General features: G+C 42.0%; 1 protein-coding gene across 9 annotated transcripts in view; it reads left to right on the forward strand.

The window, feature by feature from the left end:
* The window catches only part of LOC121600455 (insulin-like growth factor-binding protein complex acid labile subunit), a 202,954-nt gene that overhangs the window by 136,382 nt on the left and 44,422 nt on the right, over positions 1-22,150 (forward strand). For 8 of the 9 annotated variants that reach the window (XM_041929061.1, XM_041929059.1, XM_041929062.1 and 5 more), the window contains one exon: positions 9,158-9,287. The gene's annotated coding sequence lies outside the window, so the exon portion shown is untranslated. Of the gene's footprint in view, positions 1-9,157; positions 9,288-20,351; positions 20,420-22,150 lie in introns of all 9 variants that reach the window. The other variant, XR_006005828.1, reaches the window with a different exon arrangement.

Below are 22,150 nucleotides of genomic sequence, written 5' to 3' on the forward strand. Positions count from 1 at the left end.
TCAGTTTTTTGGTAGTGGATCTGGGGCAGGATGCTTTTAAGTTGCTATTTCGAGAATTATTTGAAGTTTGCTCTCTTTTATCTCCAAAATAGACAAAAAGTCGGTTAACGCAGAAAACTAATGTGGAAGTTGTTTTGGTGTTTCTTAATCTCCCAATAGGACGACCTGGTAGATGATAAAATAGAATAATTTCCTGTTAGAAAGTAGAAAAGCTATTCTAAACTAATTAGACAAATATGATTTCATATTCGTTTCGAAATATTTGTGGCGTAATGTTTGATTATCGTAATCGCTAAATTATACTTCCTTGTTCACGAGTTGTACATTGATGAGTGGTTGATGTTGTACATCATAATTCTCCCTGGTTTTTGTTTCTTTTAATGACCGGGAAAAACACTTTTAAAATCTTAGCAATAAAATAAAATATAAGATAATTTTTGTAACTGTAGTGGTTTGAAGTAGGTATATAGTTTTACTTCTCTTTTATACTTTAAAGAATAGTTTATTTTGCTTATCGATTTTAAAACTGTATTGTCATTTTTTTAAATCGAAGCTTAATAATGTGGAAAAATCCTATTGGTTCCAAGAATTTTGATAAATATTAAATTCTTTCAATTGGATTCCTATCGCATTTTTATTTTACAATTTTGGTATATTATTCAGCAACAATTCGCACAACATTCAAGAATTGTGATGATTTTTTTTTTTTTAACAGTTTGCGACATACATTACCTTACGATTCATAGTCATCCCTGTCATTATAGTTTTACTCATTTCGACGTTACGAACTAAGCGCAATTCACGGCCGTGTATCTCATCAAACGTCAAAGTTGCGTTGAATCGTTTACAACCCACTTATACCAACAGTTATCTCGGCGAAAGAAAAAAGCGCATCAAAACGAACAATTCCACGCGAAACATTGTCGCCGGTGAAATGCGATGCAGCTGCACGCCGCGTGCGTGTATGTGTGTAGATGCATTTGAATGCAAACAATTTTCATAACTGCAACCAACAAGAGCAATCGTGTGCAGCGTTTACTCTTCTTTGTCGCTGTGAGCGTTCGTGGTTGAGGATGTGCTGTGGTTGGGTACGGAGAATGGGCGGAAACCTGAATCCAAACAAGATACATGCTCGCTAAGCTGACACAAGCGCAATTTATGCATTCCCACACATTTCACGTTTCACTTCTTCGGCGATGATATTACATTGCATTGCCAGCTGAAACGTTGGTTTCACGCTCTTTGATCTGTGGTCGTTTGAATGTTTGGTAATTTTTATTATAATTTTGATTCTAAAAAAACTATTTCTCACTGTTGCTGTTCTTCTTCTTAAACATCCAACCTCACGGAAAGCACAATGTATGGCTTCATGTCGCCGGTTGTGTGAAATAAACACAAACTCTCTTACACTCGCGTACCCTGCACAACGGACGACTTCAACCGGGGTGCTGCGATTTCGTACACTTTGCACCATAAATACTCTCGCACAGTGTACACCCATTATTGCCCATTTGTAAACGCGTGTGGCACAGGAAATCGAAAAGTCAGTGCCAGATATGTCGGAACCAAACCGTGCTTTCGCTCAAGAAGCCCCATTGGAGCCTCCCCTGGTCGGTAAGCTTCTTCGGTACTGCGAACGTACTTGCACTCTGCGATGTACGCTGGTGCGCTCGCCGGCAGACCGGAAATGTGCACATGCAAACGAAGTGGTTTTCCATTTTGCTAAGTTAATAGCAAAGGGGTTGGTATTCGTCCCCGTTGCTATCGCAGTCGAAAGGGGCAGATCGCATGCAAATGGGTTTGAAGGTTGTTTTTTTTTTTTTGCTGCCCTTGCTGCTGCTGCTGCTGCCCCCAAAGGATACCTTCTTTTGGTAGTATGCGGTGGCCTTTGCATGTTGCAGCGATGCTGCTGCGAGATGCAACAACTGCAAACGCATAGCGCGTTTACTCTGGCACACTTTTCCTAGCTTGCCAGCTTTTTGCGGAGTAAAATGCTTTTCAAGAATGAAGGAAGATAATGTGCCTTGGGGAGAGTGTTTGACCAAACTACGTTTGCAATTTGAACCTATGATAGGTGGAGCACACAGACACATAGTGCACTTGAGACCGGAAGCGTGCCGGATAGAGTGTTTGTGCTCATGCTAGGATGGGATACTATAATTGTGATAGGGATTTGGCGTACAAATCGTAACATAAAGCATTGGATGTTTGATTTTAGTTTTTTTTATGACTAATTGTTTATAGCTGTTTTAGATGACAATAACAACCAAGAATCTGTAGTTATGTGTGGAGTTGGAGTCAGCCGGAGTCGTCTGGAGTAAACCGTAGTAGGCCGAAATCTGACTCCCGTCGATTTCATTCGATTCTAGACGATTCAGAATCCAATCAACTCCGGTCGTCTCTAATTCCGATACAATTCGGAAAGCTCTGACTGCGTATGACTCCAGCTCTGATTCCGGATGATTTCAACTTCGCCTCTGGACGACTCCAGACGCCTTCTACTCAGGATGACTTCGGCTCTGGACGACTCCGAAAGACTCTGGAGTTTGGATGGCTCCAGACGAATCAGACTCAGGATGACTCCAACTCCAGACAACTCCGGATGACTCAGACTCAGGATGACACCAATTCCGGACAACTCCGGATGACTCCAGACGACTTCAGACGAATTCCGACGACTCCGGACGACTCCGGATGACTCTGGACGTCTTCGGACGACTTCGAACGACTCCCGACGACTCAGACTCAGGATGACTCCAACTTCGGACCACTCCGGACGACTCAGAGTCAGGATGACTTAGACTTCAGACGACTCCGGGCAACTCTGGACGACTCAAGACGACTCAGATTCAGGAAGACTTCAACTCCGAAGACCTGCGGACGATTAGGGAAGACTTTAGACGAATCCTGATGGTTCTGGACGACTCCGGAAGACTTTGAACGCTTTCGGATGACTCCGCATGACTCCAGACGACTTAGACTCAAGATGACTTCAACTCCGAACAACTGCGGACGACTCCGGACGACTTTGGACGTTTCCCGACGACTCCGGAAGACTCTGGACGACTTTGGACGACTCCGCACGACTCCAGACGACTCCGCACGACTCCAGACGACTCCGCACGACTCCAGACGACTCAAACTCAAGATGACTCCAACTCCGGACGACTCTAGACGACTCCAGACGACTTAGGACGGCTATGATCAACTCAGGGCGACTCCGGACGGCTTCGTACGACTCCCGACTACTTCGGACGCTTCCGAAAAACTCTGGACGGCTCTGGATAGTCGAATTTTTGTTAACTTTACCCTTGATTAGTCCACTCCCCAAGAAGGTTAAAAATATTGCCATAAAGTCATTGGCTGAACGATCACGTATATACTTCTTGGGATTTAAAAAACCCAAACCCAGACGATCAAAGTAATACATTTACTTGCAATTGAAGTTTCATAAACTATTTCTAAGATAAATAATCTTACTATGTGCTGATTTTATGTACTTTACGAAACAAATATATGTACATCTTTTGCATGTTGAAAATATGTTTAATCCCAAAAGACTTCTGCAACATCTCCCTCTCTCATTTCGTTTCACATTTCGGTAACGCAATCAAGCAACCCGTCCCTGGCTGAAACAAGATCACTAGGAAATGCGTTCTGTGTTCCACTGCATTTCGCTTTCTCCGTTTCCAAACCTGACAAAAGTGCACTTGCTGTGCTGCTTTTAGCATATTTTGTTGCAATCGTAAAGTGGTGCTGCTGTTCATCTCTTCCACACAGGGCAATGGTGCATGGTGAGATGCCTCCAAGCGGCATCCGTCATTGCATGTCTCCGAAAACCCCCGCGCAGAACCACACAAACAAAACCAACCCAACTCAGTCGAAATCCATTCGTTTCGGGTTGCATAGGATACTAGCCGCTCTGGTGGCTTGCTTCGCGGTACAATACGCTCGCTAGAACTTTGTGTTTTAGTTGCAATGCAATCTCATCTCCGTACTGCTCCGCCTCCACCATGCCGGTCATCTAAGGCTACGAGTTGGTCTTTGCCTTGATGTGTGTGTGTATGCTCTTCTTTTCTTTCCTCCGCAAACCGGTGAAAGCAATCGGATGAGCCATTGCAACCAACAGCCAGATTCATTTTGCCAGCACCACTAGCATAGGGCCGACAAAGGGTGGCGGTATGTTCCTGTGGGAACCTTTTCCGTTACACGAGTTGCAATTTTCAACCAGAAACATAATAGCAAAGCGTCGTGAACGGGAGATGCACAAAATCGTGCCCTTGCCCGTGTCAGTGCGCGCAGCGGTACGAGTCTTCCGTTTGTTTATTTATTTTTTTGCCTGCAAGTTTTCCACTATACCCGCCCGACTGAGAGTGTTTACCGCCCGAATGCCCGAGAAATGATCAGCCGATGATAGGGCGCAACTAATTGCGTGTGCGGTGCTGCGAGCGGTGCTGCAAACTGTTCTATTAAATACACCCACGGGATGCGAAAGGGCGGCAACGGCGAGCGGCAAGTGTGTGTTTTGAAGCAAAATTGCTTCAACATTGCACTTTTGCAGGAAATGAGCTCCCAGCGTCCCGTATCCTCGTATCGGGAGACCGCGAGGGGTGGATGGGTGGATGTGTTTTCAATCGCAGGAAGTTGCCAGTTTATTGCCCTGTGTGGCAGCAGAAATTGCTGCTGGTGAGCGCGGGCGCAATTGTGCCGAAAACGCGTAGGTGATAAAGTGTTTAGTACGTCTGTGTGTGTGTGTGTCCGTTCTGTGGGAATTTGTGAATTGTGTGCCCGCTTATATTGCCCTGTACTGCAGCTGCGGTTAATGCTCGGAAGCAACAGGGACTCATTAGCAGCTCGCAGGATCGTTTGAGGATGTTGTTGAGAATGTGTTTAAACGCTTGCCAGAACGTCGCTCTTTCGTGGTTTCACTTACTTTCACATTCCAACTAATGTGTGTTACCTTTAAGTTGAAAGGCGACAGTTATTTGAGTGTAAGTTGTGAAATCAGTTGTTGAGATGATTTTGTACACGTTGTTTTGTCGAGTTGAAGGTTTTTTTGAAACACGGTTACAAAGTAAAAAACGTTTTCTCTTTAACTTTGTACACTTTCATAGTGATTTCATTTTTTTAATAAACATTTCTTACAGGGTTTTTCAGGAATAGCTGTGGGACACTTTGTTGGCTCCTTCTTACTTGATATGAACTTAATGTAATGTGAATTGGACTCTATAGCACCCTTGTTCGATAAATCCAAAAGGAATTTTCAAGAAACCTGTTCGGAAAGGGTGTCATATAGTCCAATTTCCATCATATGAAGTTCTCTTCCCATAGGAAAGAGTCTAGAAAGTGTCCCACAACTATGAGAACTCATGGAAAATCCTGTAACAAAAAAAAAGAATTATACTAACATTGATATTGATTTTCCACTGTTTACTACCTTGTGCAAATGAAATATTATAATTAATAAATTAGTATTATAACTTATTATGAAATTAAAAATAATAAAAAATAATAGAACAAGAAAATCACAAAGCCTCAAGTAACGCGTGTAAACTATCGAAACTTCTCGGTTATTTGTATATTTGTATATTTATTGAACGATCGACGGACCTCATAAGCCCACTCGATATATGTAGGATTACAATACGAATATAACATATATATTTATTACAAAGTCACACGCTTTCACACAACAATAACAAGGACTCTAAACATTCAGACGAAATGCGCGAAGAAAATTAATCGTATGTTTGTTGGAGGTCTCCTAACGGGGAACATAGACTGTCCGTCCCTACCCCAACGACTGGACATCTATGCTCCAACGGCCCCTTGGAAAGAACGGGTCTCGGGAGGCGAAAGCGAATGTCTTCACTAATTAAAGTTACGTTTCAAAATATATGAGAATGGTTACAACATCAGCAAGATTTCCTTTTTATTAATTCGTACATTTTCTATATTCATATATTTATCCAACCGATTTTATTGTAAGCTTTTCATCAAATGACATCTTCTCATCGCAATTCATTCCCTTTTTACCTTGAAAGTTCTATTATACATTAAATCTTATATTTTCTTATGTTTTGCTTGTCAAATCGTTTGTGCAGCAAACCCCGCTTTTGATTGTGTTGTGTTACCCTTTACCACAACCTGTTGAACGGCAAAGTAATACTGCAAAGTAATTTTTTACACACATTTCCATCCATCCGCAAGCAGCACTTCGCCATCTTCACCGAAAACTCATCTGCCTCGTCGATTGTCGTCCTTGATTGATGTTTGATCTGTGCGCTCGTCTCTGATGTGGAAACGTTCGTAAATCGTCCTTGATGGCAAATCATTCAAATGGTGCGCTGGGAATCGCACCCGCAGAGGAATCACATTTAAAGCAGCACTTCCGTGGCTTTACGAACGAACACGAAGACACCGACACTGCCACCATCCATTTCGGTTTGAGATAAACATTATCCTATCGGTAATCGAGCAGCCTCGCCACGTTTACCGACAAGATTTCGATTGCTCAATGCCACCCCAGCGCACAACTCGTGCAGGTCAAATCGCCGACGAGACGTACATTCAATTTCGGGCCAAAGTTCCGGACATAATATTCGGGCTCCGTTTGCTCCTCCTGGCGGTCCATCTTCCGCATTCCATTTTACCCATTCGCAGCGCACCAACATTCGCCCGAACCCCGAAAGGAAGGATGGAAAAGCAAACGATGGCAATATATGATGGGAAATTATTATTTGCCTTGAACGAAATTGAATGCTGGCGCGCTCTGTCTGGAAAGGGCTGCCGGCTGCCCAGCCCGAAAGGGCAGCAAAGAGAGATCATGGAGCAGCGGGAATTTGACTTTCCATTTTCACCGGGACCAGCTTAAGCACATCAAATAGGGAGAGAAGCGCCTGTGTGTGTGTCTGTGGCTGTATATGATAAAGAGCGTTTTGCGAAGGAAATAGAATTCCTGCACGAGATGGTGTGCTGGTCGCTCATGGGGAAGTTATAACGATTGCTATCGATCGTTACATGTCTTCTTACTGTAAAATTCAATTTCCAGTACAGTAAAATGGTAAAATACAGCACACAATTTCCACAAACATTACCCCGTGTCAATAGTGTCGGCTAAAGTGTAGATCCTACGGTACATAGTTTATACGTCGCTTAAAACATGCAACATTGTTGCACAAAAACATCAGTGTCCCCCCGTCCAAAAAAGGAATCCAAATCACCCACACCAGCACACACCTGCAAAAGGAGAAGGCAAACAATTTCGCACCAATTTATTGTTTGCATCATCTCCTTTTTCCAATTTGTTGCACTTATTTGCGCTCAATTAACATAAACAAATCGGCCACAATCGGCGCGAGCGTTTCCAATCAATAGACGCAACCGGGCGCATATTGTCGTCTAGTTGCGTTGTTGTTGCCACCCTCCATTATCCTTTTTTTTTTCTTCCCAACACCACTTTTCTTGCAGCACCGGCTCGAAGGAAAACAAACGAGAGATTTATATCGCGCGAGTCGTCGTCGTCGTCGTCCCGTGCCGTCGTCAGAATCGCATTAAAATTTATTGACCATCGTTATGATGCGCTTTCCGCGCAGATTCTTCTTCTCGCGCAAGGGCGCATTGATGTGCTGCCCCCCATATCACTTTCATACGATCGATTTATGGTGGCGAGACCTGCAAAAATGGTGTCCTGCAGGAATACAGAATGCGCCGATGGGTGTCCGCTGATTGCAGCACATTTGTAGGCCTTTTTTTGCTTCTAAGCGCGAGCGTGATCCACGACTCGGTCGGGAAAACCGTGGTCACTCACAAACACACCTTAAAGGTGAAAAAGATCGCAGAACTAAGATGATGGTCTAGCAGCGAAGCCAGCAGAATAGAAACCTTGGGAGAGCAGAATGACGGGGCTTGCCGTGACTCCGACCGGCGCGAAAGGAAAGATTTCGCGCCCGCAAAAGTTGGCATTAATATCGCCAACCACTACCACCACCACCAAGTTGCTCGTTGTGTCCATCTCTGGCCGACCAAGAAGCAGCAAAGTAGGGTGGCTTTAAATTGTAAATTGTTCCCCAAAGGTCCCTTGCCCCTTTGCTTTCCGGTTCGGTTTTGCGCGAACGGTTTTTGTTTGCCGTTTGTATACATTCCAGCCGTTCGCGAAAGGCGATCGCCCTATTCCTCTCACCTCCTGGGACTGGGAACAACGGCAACGAAAAACACCTTGTTCGGTGAATCGATAAATTTATGCTTAAATAATACATTTATTCCAACCGGCCAGAGGAACCAGCGGCCGGACTTGCCGGTGGACCTGAGTGGTTCCTCTTTCTTCATGCGCCGGGGTCTTTTTTTGCTCAAGTTCAATTCGATCATCAGCTTGTGCTGATGATTGCTCTGGCTGTAAAAAAAAACTAACAAACGGCGGTACCACCAAACACACACACACATACAGTGGGACCATGCACCCATGCCTGCGATATGTCCTGCCTGGATATGAGACGTGGCGAAAGAGCGCGGGATCGGGTCGTGCACTGATGCCTGATCTGCTGATAGCGCTGCTGCCGGTGCGCCGGAGTGGTTCGTTTTCCTTGGCTGATTTTCGACCCCGCGATCGGTGGACTGGGGAGAGGGTGGATTTCCTTTTACACCTTTACACAAGGGCGTGCATGTTTGTGAGTGTGTGTTTATGGGAGCCTTCTCGCGCACCCATTGTTTGATGTGGAGGGCAATTTATTCGGCAAACGGTTCCGAAAAGCCGATGATCGGCACGTGCGATAGGGAGAGTTTTTGTTTTTTTTTTTTTGCGGTGTGAAAGATATTTTTTGTTTTTTTTTTTTTGCCATTTTTGTACGTTTGGGTTGGGAAAATGGGTTGTAAGTATAGCCTAAATACACAGGAAACACCTTTAAGGTGCTATTCTCTCATACAGGTTGTTCGGTAAACGGATCACAATTTACAATGAGGCTCGCTTTGCATCGCATTAAGTGGTGTAGGTGTAGGAATTTTTTTACAATATTTTTTTGTTAAATAATGTCCTTTGCGATGTTTTTATTTAATGCAATCACAACCTATCCTTCTCTACGAGCGCTTCTAGCTTACTGATTTACGTTTTAATCACATTTATACCACCACTAACCTTAATGCTCTTTTCACCTTTTTGCAGCCTTTCCGGCGCGCTTGGTCCTAATTGCAGCAGAATGGATTACGTGGACCGCGGAGTAGCAACCAGAGCCACGAAAAAGAGATGAGCTACGACGACCCGATCGTTCTGCGCTCGATAGTGTAAAAAAACGGTAAGCAATTTTAATATCACTCCATTCAGCGCGCTGCCCGGCATTGCACTTTTCCTCCGGTTGCTGGGGTGCTGCTCATTCGCTTTCTGCCTAGAAATGGATGAGGTTTTTTTTTTAAATAAATAGTTGTTTATTTCTGCTCTCTGACTCGTGCAGATCGTTGACCGAAAAGGAATTGCAAACAGAGCCCTTGCGGACGCAGGAAAAATAGCATAACAAGACTGAAATAAAAGCAAACGGAACATAATACAATCTCACAGTAAATCCAATTATGTTGCGCTTGCCTGTAGAATGTTCAAGTTTTTTTTTTATTTTAAATTAGTGAGGCTTGTAGTGTGGTGGAGAGCGAATGAGTAAAAAAATCTTCTCATTTCAGAGCTTCCATAAATTCCGCCTACACGCCTAGCAAAACAGCTAAGAATTGGAGCTTCCTTTCTGTTATTTGCATCCTCTTTTTCACGAGCTTACGCTGGGAGTCAATAATTTACTTTCCTCCCCTGTATCAATATTCACACATAATTAATCGCCCATGAAACGATACAATGATCATGGATGGAGTCCCCCATCCTCCCAGCAGCTCTATGAAAACTAGCTGTAACTAGTGTAGCAAGAGAACGATATCGATTGTTATACAACCGCACCGTTTGTTTGCGCTGTTATCGTTGGTTGTGCCATGGTGACACGAGCGAAGGAGTAGGAATTATGTGGCTTCATAAATAAACATCCAACGCCAAATTTTATTCCAAACTTTCCAGCTGCCCCACGGAGCGTGTGGGCTGCCTTTTTGCGTACAGCAAATGTGTTTTTGACACAATGAACGGAGCAAGTGTGTTCAGCCCTCCCGCCGTGTGGGCATGATCGTGTTTTTCTTGCCTTCGTTTATTCACCAAAGCCTTTCAGATGAATCGGGGAGCAAAAACCTGACGTTTGAGAGTTTGTTTTGTTTTTTGCTGGCGTGAATGAACATGAAAACTAAATCAAAAACATGAACCAACCAACAGAAAGACACGATAACGCCTCCGGCCGGTGTGCCGGGCTCGATAAGAACGCGTGCCCTCTAATCCAATAAGTGACTGTTGGCGACGATAGGGGAATTATGGTCGTAAAACGCAGCTTTACATATCAGAACGCCCACCGGGGCGAGGGGTTTTGGGTTTCGAGCAGAGGGTGTGAAAGAGAAGATAGAGTAGAAGCTTGCTGGTGTGCTGGTGTGTGGTGAAGTTGATATATTCCTACTACACTATAGCACTAGCATCTCGAACGATGGGATGAGAGTTTCATCAGCTCTGCCGGAACGATTACCGGTACGAACGTACGAAAGAAAGCTGCTTTAGCGTGTAAAGTTGGTTAAATACGTGTTAGATTATTCTTATTGCTTAGTTGTTCAATTTTGTACATTGAATATTTATTATTTTAATTCGCAGACATTAAAAAGAAGAAGTACAATCTTTTAAAAAAACGGTAGTCGTAAATAGCACCACCTGTAGAAAATGCTGTTTATTCCGATGTACAGAGCAGTTTGCAATTCTTGAAAGCGCTTCGGTGAACAGTGGGATGGTTTGGAACGTACTAGGTGACATTTCAATTTTGTTTATAAAACTTAGTAATCAGACTTTTGTCGTAATATGCATAAGAAAACAAAGACTATTGAATCGTAATTCGTAACCAACGCCATAATTCATTTGAACTTCAAAAAGGGCGTTTTCCTACAAGACTTGTTCCAATTAATCTTTTGTAGAAATATTGTTTTTCCGAATCACGTGGCCTAGTTCCATTGAAAAATTGGCAATTGATATCATATTGAGAGTCTACCAAACCGTTTTCATCAGTATAATTTCAGCAGGTTTGGTGTTTTGGGCAAATGGCAAGGCTCTGTATGTTCTACCGCTCGACTGCCCTTGAAACATGTGGTACTTTTAAAGTAAAATTTCTCAGAACTGGGACTCAAAGTACTTAAAAACTCCATTAATATGTTTTTCCATCTCGTCTCCTATCATTTTGAATCATTTTTCAAGCTCACCTTTCCTCACTGAGCCCTAGTATCATGACACCATGGTGCCACAGTTACACGAAATTTAGATGCTGTATCTTAGTAGACTGTTTTAACTACAGTAGACGGTGGCGAGTTAAACTATGACCCGTATGACCCTGACGAGTTAAACTTGTTGTCATATGTTAGTAGAGCCTAGTTTGACATTATTTTTTGAATTATTTGATGCTCCTTACCAGATTTGGCCACTTTTTGCGTATGGTACTATTCAAACAAAACATGTTTGTAACAACTCAGTCATTCAAGCCATAACATGACCAGCTACGATGAAATGACCCATCAACCAAATTTGACCCATATTGTTGCGAAACGATTAAAAGAAGGTGAAAAATGTAGATATTTCGGTGTTGAAAAATCACAAATTTAGTTTTTATTCCTCCTTCTTCTTATTGTGGCGCAAATAAGAGGCCGAAGACTTTTCCTTCGGCTCTATTTATACCGCTTCGTTTCCTCCCATCATCGCCCTTTCCGTTAGCAATGGAGGGCACTGTAGCCCTACGTTGACCTTTGCTGCGGAACCCTACAAAGTCGTATCATGACGAGAAATTGTGTAGTTCCGCCAACGTAAACAAACGACGTTGTCACAACACATATATTTTCCTGATCTTATTGGCCATCATAAAATTCACTAATTCCTGAGTAATATTTAATTTGTTGGACATTAAGCCGCTTCTTTCGTTAGATTAACCGTCAAGGATGGCTGCTTGCATAATTAGTGTGACAAAATGACCAAACGCTGATCAAATGAACGAATGAGGCATCCCACATGCCTTGTAGCCTTCAAAAATGGGTAGGATAGGTTATGCATAAGATTAAGATACGATTTTCGCCATCATGCTCGATTCATTTAACTTTCCCCCCTTTAGTGCCTCTCTGACCGCTTGAAGTGCCATTGAAACAACAGAAATGCATTGATTTAGAAGTAAATCATTAGCAGATTGATAATGATAAAATTAATTCACGTCTACGTAGTGTTTGTCCAGCGTAAATGTTTAAAAAGCTAGATGGACGAATACTTTTTGCGCGCCCATCAAACGACTTTTTTTAAGTTTTCTTATGTATTTTGGTTGCTACTGCATTATTTAAATGCTTGTTTTTTAGCAGTACGTGTATTAATAGTCCCTTTATCAAATCTTCAAACTTTTACCGTCCCATGCCTATTTCGGCCATAATTCGTCTATTTCTGTAAAATGTCCAGCTAGACGAATACTTTTTGGATTGACTGTACATGTTTGGCTGTTTGTAAGATAAAGTTGTTCGTGTATGTTAACAATGTTAATGCATGGAAAAAGTCGTGAAAAACGTGTATTGTTAGCAAGATTTGCTATGATTATCATCATTTGTTAAATTGATCAATTACTATCAATCATTGATGGATCAATTGAACTGTAAGAGTCACTTACTTACTTATCCGGCGCTACAACCGCTTTGCGGTCTTGGCCTGCCTCAGGAGTGTCCGAAACCGCTCATGTCCGTTTCCATGAACTGTAACAGTACTTAATTTTAAACCATATGACCACTGCTCATCTCAGTGTGCACTATTTGGAAGCTTCGATCGTGTCATCTAATGCGCCAGTTTAACGTGAAATGACACACACACGCATACACTACCAAAATCCTTTTTAAGGTATGCAAATACAGTGCCATCAATTCGCTCTGCTTGTGTTTCTTTTACAGAACTTTAAATTACCATTACCTATGCTTTCTCCCACCAAAGTGTGCGAACGTGTTGCGATTATGGGAACAGATGGACGGAGATTTTCTCTGCTACGTAAGGATCCAAGCTGAACTGCGCTGAAATGCCACTGACCGGTTCATGGCGTTTATTAGCGCAACAGGGTTCTGTCTCTTTCAATCCGGGGTATCATCTGGCCCATCGTGCACATTACGTGTTTATGAAACTGCACAACGATCCAATATTGGATGCTGTTTTGAGATTCACCTCCAGCTCTGGTGTTTTTGGGTGTGCTGGTGCACCAGCTGCTGTTTCATAAATAACCGAACGCTTTGAGTCTTTGGCGATGATAGCAACTTGGTCCTCTTTGTGCCTTAGAATGAGTTTTGCCGAATTAACGTAAAACGTGATTGAAATGTTTTAAAAAGATTTTTATTTAGTTTTGCTTAGCGTGTTCATACTTTACTGCCCTCATCATCGCATTAATTTGTAGCGCTGTGAATTGAGATTCATTCTCCCAGCACAGACGCGTTTCTTTCATCAAAATCCTTTTCGCTTGCGAAATAATACAGTATGGTGCAGAACACCATTGTGTGAAATTAAAAGCTCATTATGAAAACAACCCACAGCCAATGTTGCCCCCCTCCCCCCTTATCTCTGGAGGCAAGAATGCATGGATGGAAGGAAATAAAGGCGAATTATGGTGCGGTATTCAGATGCATTTACTTTTGTGGTGTAGCTTACCGTTCGGCTGAGGAGCAACAGACGGGAAAAGATCTCTCTCTCTCTTCTACAATGCAGCGAACAAAACAAAACAAAAAACTAACCTCACTAACAGTTGGCGATGCAAATAACGCAAATAATGTTTGCCCATTAAAACACTCCACACCGGGGTGCATAATGGAGAGCAAACAACAAGCGTCGTCGTCCACGGACTAATGAAAGCGGAAATATAGCCCTGCCTCGGTTTAACTCCCCCCGGAACGCTCCTCATTCATTAACGCATCGGCGTGCAATATGTGCCGGCTGCTTTAACATCCAAAAGGGGGACCACACATAAACGGGTTGAAAAATGCTTTATGTTTACTTCACGGGCTCGCAAAAGAAATGCCACAGAAGGAGGAGGGAATTTTTACATCGCTCCGGGTAGGTGAAGCAGAAATCGACGAGCAAAAGCAATGGATAGAGAAATATGATTTTAAACTTCACTTTTTCTACCATGTTCATCTTAGAAAACGGCTGAAAAGGCGTTTTGAGTGCATTCATATAAAAATGCAAACTAAGTAGGGGAAGGTAGGTAAAGACGGACACGTTAAGGGAAATAGGAAAATCTAAGGATACATAGGTGCAACGACCATGAAAATATGCATACATTATCTTATAATCATGTTTTATTAGAAAATGTGTTGAAACGTTTAAGTTTCCATCGATTTTTGTGTGTTTTGATGAATGAAAAACATGATTTTTTTCGTGCAGTTTTGAAATGTTCGGGTAACACGGACACCTGATATGGGAAAGATGGACAACATAAAGGCTAAGATGGACACCTTTAACAAACGTTGGAAATTGAAGAGTTTTACAGTATTTTAACAGATTCTATCGCTTTCCACATCCTGGTACGTTTATAAACCAATTCTTGGTCAATTGCAACGACGATTCATTCAGCCGTGAATTTAGGAATTGTAACCGGCGCTTCTAATAGAACGTAGAATGCAGAATCTAAGGCATTTTTTAGTATCGGGCACTAATAGTAGACGTTGCACCAGCTTACAGAACAACAATTTAAAACTTCGCTTTAGGAAATTATTCCGCGGAAAGTCCGCGACCACAGCATATTTGAGGGACTTGTTAATAGGTCCAGCCATTTCTTACATTGACGATTGAACTATTTGATATCGGTAAACCCATAGAATATCTCATCTATTCCTAAACGATTTGATATCAGTACTTTATCTTTTTTTATTTATTAAAGTTGTCCAAGTCGTGACAAGATATTGGATTTCGTGAAGAACCTCATCAGCGTCGAGCGAGTAATAGCATAACGCATGACTCCTATTGTGACCGGTGTTTCATTGCTCGCTTATTTATTACTTTTTCTAGTTGCGTAATGGTTTATATCTTCAAAATACCCTTATTTAAGGTTTTTGAAGACATATATTCATCACCAATTGAGGTCAGAAGTAAAATAACTCAACAAATTCGGTGTCCATCTTTCCCTATGACTAAGTGTCCGTCTTTCCCGCTTTGGTGTCCCGCAGTAATCAAATTAGATCCACAAAGGTGCGCACGATTGAAAAATTGTTTTGTTCGTGAATTCAACCTATAGCACGAGGTACTGACGATGGCTATCAAACGCCAACACCAATTCGATTGATATTAAACGACTGTTAGACACGGTGATGTCTTGCGCGTAAGAGATTTTTTCTTGAATTGCAGGTCCAACAGTTGATTAGAGTATCAGTACTTTAATGTCTGGACAAATCTCTGATAACATGTACAATAGTATTTATAATTTTCAATAGTTTTTTTTTCAAATTTCTTTCTTATTCTATGATGTTATAATAAAAACCTATTTTTGTAATAATTCTTCCATACATATTTAATCATTTTAATACTGAAATTGTCTATAAATATTGTATTCCTGCAAACATTCACGTGCAATTATAACGCTTTAAACCTTTGCTCATCGCAACACTTGAAACAGTTCAATCTGGATTTTCAATCAATGTACGCCGTTTTTCTTCGATCTTGAACAATAAATATTTCATAATCCAGCAACAGCAGCAGCAAAAACAACCAGCTCTATTTAAAAACCGTTTGATCTATGCTGGGGTTTCCGTTTGGCTGGTTTTTTTTCTTCCTTCTTCTCTGTTGTATGTTTAACGATCGATTCCCAGCTGGTAGAAATAACTCCATCACGCTCCCAGCACCGTGCAGAGCAAAACATCGATCGGGAACGCGATTTTTCCTCGTCTCCCCTACCCCCTCCTTGCTCTATAAACAAAGTGCTGCGGCTTTTTTTTTACCCGGTACGACAATCGAACGAGGGGAGCTAGCACTAGCACGCCAACAAGGGAATAGCATTAAAATTCTGCCTTTATTTATGTATTTTTATCTAGCCCCGATTGGTGAGGCCCCCCTTGCGGCAATTCACAATGTGTTTTTGCTGGTCTAGCTTGGTATGTTTCAATGTGCTTGTTGGTGGTGGGTTTTTTTTTTTTTGTTTCGTTCATCGTTTGCCTTCTGCGATGTTTTGCTTTTGTGTGTTTTGCTACGTACGCCGATCGACACACAGCAAAACCCTGCGCGAGCGCTACGACGACGAGTCCGCAGTCCCGGTTTTGCATCACACCAGGACCCCTCGGGCGTGTTCCACAGGCAACGCCGGAGGTAAAGGCTGGCCCGCCGATCTCGGTGTGTGCGCGTGTGATGCAATTTACGCGAGTCGCTCTCCTCCACTCACCATCCGCAAAGGGACGGGCGGGACATACAAAAAGCGCGTTCTATCAAACTTTGTTTATGGTTGCAACCCGGCCCGTGTTTCCTGCCACGCTCTTGGGGCCAGTGCCACACATCGGCAGTGCAAAAAAACCAAACCCCGGTGTCTTCAGAAGCGGAGCGATCTTGCGCAGCAGCAAACCGAGCGAAATTGTCGATCCGATGCCGAGTTGGCCGAGTGCGAGTGTAAATCAGCCTGCGCACGGACTGCGGTGGTGTCTTGAGCAACGAGACACTGGCCCAGCTGGAGATCCCCGCCGGGGGAAGATTTACGACCCGAGCAATCCGAGCAACACGTCAGGTCGGTCGGACAAGAGCGGATCAGGCCGCAGCAGATGGACCGATCTTCATCCGCTAGCGCCTGCCTACCACCGATCGGCTTGCTTGCGGGAATCGATGGGACGATCAATAATTTTTTGTTCCGTTTTTATCTGCCACGGTGGAATGTGAGAAGCAAGCAATTTTTCGTGGAATAATAAAATATCTTTTAATTCTTTGCCCTGCACATCTTCATTGCTGGTTATCATAACAGCTAGACCAGTTTTTCTACATCTCGTGATTTATTAAATTGTTACATTTGTATAGAAATTTCGGAAGGGTTTTACATTTTTAAAGGAATGAAATTATGATAGACTGTTAGGGTTCTAGGGTTCCTAGACTCTTTTTTATTGGAAGAGAACTTCATACGATAAAAATTGGACTATATGGCACCCTTTTCAAACAGGCTTCATGACAATTCCTGTTGGATTTGTTAAACAAGGGTGCTATAGAGTCCAATTAACATTACATTAAGTTCATTTCAAGTAAGAAGGAGCCAACAAAGTATTATATCTGAATAACAACCGTACAACAAAGTTATTTGATTAATTATTGGTTTTATAAAATTTTCAACATTGATTATGTCTTCATGTAACTGTTTTCAAGGTATGAAAAAAAAGATCTTTAAAACGGATCTATCGTTAAATGCTTCACTAACAATAGAGATTTTTACGATTCTAAACAGCTTTTTTATGTGGAGTTCGACGCTTGGCAGCTGAAATTGTGACAACACTTCATACAAAACTACACGCAAAACAAGCGAATTTTTTAGATTTTCTGCTCGGAATATTTAAGCCTGAACAGACGCCAACTAATCTGTAAAAACAGAAAAAAATAAAATTAAAAAAAAAAAAACAATTCTAAAATGCACATTTGTTGTACCGCATGCTATGAAATTCAAAATGACAGAACGTAATTGTCAAATTGAATCAGCTTCCTTGCTTAAATTGAAAAAACCATATACTGATATTTTTTCATCTTTCATTGTTTGCTTCGGCAATCCTTAATACACCAAAAATCATCAAAGTGCATCAAAGTGCGAATGGTGCATTTATCGAAAAAAAAAATGATACGTTTATTGGAAAAAACTCTTTTAATTAAATTTTCAACCAGCAGTATAAAAAAAAAATGATTACTAGTCGATGCTTCATCAGACAGACTGTGGCTGAACCATGGTCCTTCGAACCGGATGGCTTACGGATACGTAATATGGAATAATATTAAACACAGTACATTTTTTCATTTCATATTTTTTGGCTTTCCAATGACCTTAAAACACAAGCAAAGAAGAAAATCGTGCAGTTCTTGTAAAATAATTTAAAAAAAAAACATCCTTTTTTGAGTTCATAGAAAATGGTTGATTAATTTTAATATGGTTTCTCATTATTGAAAAATCACAGCTTCCTTTTTTCAATTCTATGCATCTTTTTAATTAATATTTTTATCGGCTGTGGAAATATGTAGCGCTTGAACAATGCCTATTTAATATAAGCAAATATCTTGCTATATTAATCCTATTGAAATCAGATGTTCTTTCCTCGGATACACCATTGTCAATGTACCATCTCCCTGCACTGCGTTCTCTCAAATCAGCTCAAGTTTAATCCTTTTTAGAAACATGACACAACTAACCAGCACCTGGCACACCGATCGCGTTGTTTCGCATAATCGACAATCAACCACTGACACGGGATGCACCCAATGCATCCGAGCGCGTTAGTGCCTCAATGTTAGCATTAACAAGATCCGATACCATAATCTCTGCACGTGTTCACACCTTTCCAGTCCCAACCATTTGCTAGCTTAGCACCCTCTCGCGCCGACATAGAGTGGCAAAACTGTATATATACCATGCGAGCATTCCCATCGATACGGCTCAGCTTCTTGAAGGTGTTGCTCGTTCCGTTTTTTTCTATGCTCCATTATTTAGCATCCTTTTCAATCACTCCCCCTCTCCCGTTGGCGTTCACCATTTTCCTATGCCCCGGGAACGAGTCATGTGAAACCTCACGGGGCGGCAGGTGTGATTGGAAATAATGTATTTCAACTGCTCTCGGCGTGTGCATGTGTGTGCTAGATCCCGCTCGTACACGCTCACGTTTGCAACAAAACAGTTTTGCTGCCGGGGAAGCCTACAAAGAGCGTGCCTAGCCCAATGCATGCCTGTGAACGGCTCCATGCTACGATAAATAAGTGCAGCAGCAACAAAAAAGGTATCTCCATTCTCAGGCCTGTATTTTCTGCATACAATCAACCGGTTTTCCGACACACGATTTATGCCGTTTGTTTCGAAACGGCTAGCAAATAGTGCATCCATTGCTGGGCGAGCGCCGCACAGCGCACGGTGCAGCAATGTGCAATGTTTGGGCTTCAGAAAAAGGGTCAGTTTAAGTTTTGGTTCGCGCGCAAGCACCGTTTCTGCCAGTCAACCGGTGACGAACCCTTGTGTTTTTACTGACTCTTTGCCCACTCGGGATTGCATGCTAAATGGAGTTTTGTTTTTTGTTCCTTCGCTCACTCTGCTATATGTACCATCTGCGCAATTCCTAATGCGTTTCGCCAAGTGTAAAATAATTGCATTGCGCTGCTGCTGCTGCTGCAAACCTTTCTCTCGGTGACAGCCGCCTGGTGACGGTTCGATAAGCATCTAAACCCCGTATTGGGGGGATAAGCGATTCGCATCGCGGTTCTCGCCCCCAGGTGCATACCTTTCGGTGTGCCGTGGCCATTATCTGGGTTAGTAATGTCTAGCGCTGCATCTGCATGCAACACAATCTCCACAATCTGCCGTGCGATGCCATGTTTGCATCGGAATCGGCGAAACCGGAGATATGAGCTGATGAAATTGCATCCGGCAGACAGTGCTCATGAATATATACACACACGCGCGTCGACCATGGTACGGAGAAAGTGGATGAGAAATGCTGTGACAATTGTTGCCGCACAGGTACGGGGGCGAGCTTGCGAATGCATTTGCATCTTCTTAGAATGCGCTGATCCGTGCGGCGTGCCGGGGGGGAAAGCGAGTCTCCGTGTCTTTGCGCTCGCTCTGATCGTGACAGGTTTATGTTTAGTGCCAGCCACAAACATTCACACACATACACACACAAACAAATGCATTCTAGTTGCTTTGTTTTGAATTACAAGCGTTCGGTTGCGGAAGAAAAAATAAAGAGGTTAAGGTAAGTGGTACACGGAAGCACTAGCACTAGCAGAATGGAATACTTAGTGCCGGTGAAAAGCGACTGCCAGAGATAACGACATTCCTTGCGATCATTGTTAACGTACGATTACCGCGGTTGGATTGTGTGATCTTTACATTCAGGTGAGGAGGCAATAGTTCTACAAAAATATTTGAGAAAGTGTGAAAACATGCAAAGGGAAGAATTACGTAGTGAAGATAATTGTTTTGATAATGCTCCAGAATATGTTGAAATGAGTGGTTTTTCTTTTAACATACAATTTTGAAGACGTTATAGCATCTAAAGCAATTTTACTCATATTTAAAACATTCTTATTACAGGTGACCCCCGACATACAACTGTATTTAGGATCAACAAATGTCCCAAAGCAAAGCGTTAATCGCAAAAAGTAAAATATCTGTCAAATATTATTATTTCAAATATCTGTAATAGAAAGTTTTTAACCGAAGTTGAAATCTATGATATCGTGTATTTTATTTAAAACAATGTTCCATAATGTTTTTATTGTAACCCAAAAACCAAAAAACAGGATATAAATAGTTTCAATATTGGATAGTTGGAGATTTTGTTTTTTAATGTTTATGTAACTTTTAATTGTCGAAATCAAAATCGTTGTTCCTGGGAATCGTCGTAACTTGACAGGGTAGTATCTCGATGGCCGCCCGTTTTGACAGCTTATACCCAAGCGAGTCAACACGCTCGAAAGTAGCAAGGAAAGTAGAAATGAAGTAGCCTTCTACTTCCCGTTCTACTTTTGTTGCTTAAAATCAGAAGAATGTAGAACATCTGGGTTCCAGGAAAGAGCAAAAAAATGAGTTCTCTCGTGTACACCCCACACACACGCACGCGACGACTCACTCTCACGCGTACTCTTGTTCTACGCCCCTCCTCCTTCTCACTCGCCCCACAGATCTATTTTTAGAACATCATTCACTTCCATCGACGGCGGTCGATGTGACGATGTGTGTCGTCGCGTGTGTGTTGTCGATTTGGTCAGAAAAACTTTTTTCTTCAGACCAAATATCTCTGACTTGGAGCGTCGGCGTTCCGATTGAACCATCGCGACTTTGATCAGTGCGCGCGGTTAAAACGACCTTTTGTATTATGTTGTATGTAGCGTGCGCGCCAAAATTGTAAGAGTGCGCGGAGAGTGAATGTGGTTTTTGGGGGTGGGGGAATGAGATACAGAGACAAATTTCGCTACACATTAACACATACATTCTCACTGCACGGGTTGAACTGCGAATACTCAGTTCTGAGAGAATATAGTCGAGCGCTCGCGCATGAGTGCAAGCAAGCGCGGAATAGAGGATAGAGGGAGACAAACGATTATTTTGCTCCAAGCTTTCTACTTTTGTCCCGTTGGGTACTGACAGAAGGGTTACATTGAAGCTTATTTTATGTTTGTTTACTCAGTAGTTGTTTTTTGTTTAGTAATTTGATCAAGATTTAGTAAGATGAGTACAGTAGTTGATAAACCATAAACAAACTTGATGAGTTCAATCACTGCTATAATAATTTCTACCTTAAAGAAAGAAAATGACAGGATTTACCAGGTTTTAAATAAAGCCAAAGATTCACTCATTAATGAAAAGATTGTCTTTATAGGATTTCCAAGTCAATTTCCAATATCTACACATTTTTCGTTACTTGCGAGATGTTTTTCAACCGATGTCAAATATTGAATTTGCGTCACAATAATATTTCAGTTCTTCCTGCTGATTTTCAACACGTATCAAGCTGGATTGAGTTTGACAATTGTCAGTGATATGTTGAAAATCATGTGTAAGAATTGCAATTTTATTACAGGGTTTTCCAATTCAGTTTCGAATGTAAACATTGTTATTCGCGACGTATAAAATGTTATTCCCCATCGATTTGACATTCGACATTTCATTTAATTTCATTGACACCGACATTTCATTTCCATCATAATAATTTTTAATTGCATCAGCATGATTTCCAATACATAATATAGAGCTCTCAAACTCAGTCCTTCTTGAGACGTCTTGAAAATCATGCGGAAAAAATTAAATATTATCAGATTGATGCATTAATTGCAATACGGCACGCGGTGAATAACAACGTTTACATTCGAAACTGACTTGGAAACCGCTGT

The sequence above is a fragment of the Anopheles merus genome, chromosome 3L (assembly GCF_017562075.2).
Source record: "Anopheles merus strain MAF chromosome 3L, AmerM5.1, whole genome shotgun sequence".
Lineage (NCBI taxonomy): Eukaryota > Metazoa > Arthropoda > Insecta > Diptera > Culicidae > Anopheles > Anopheles merus.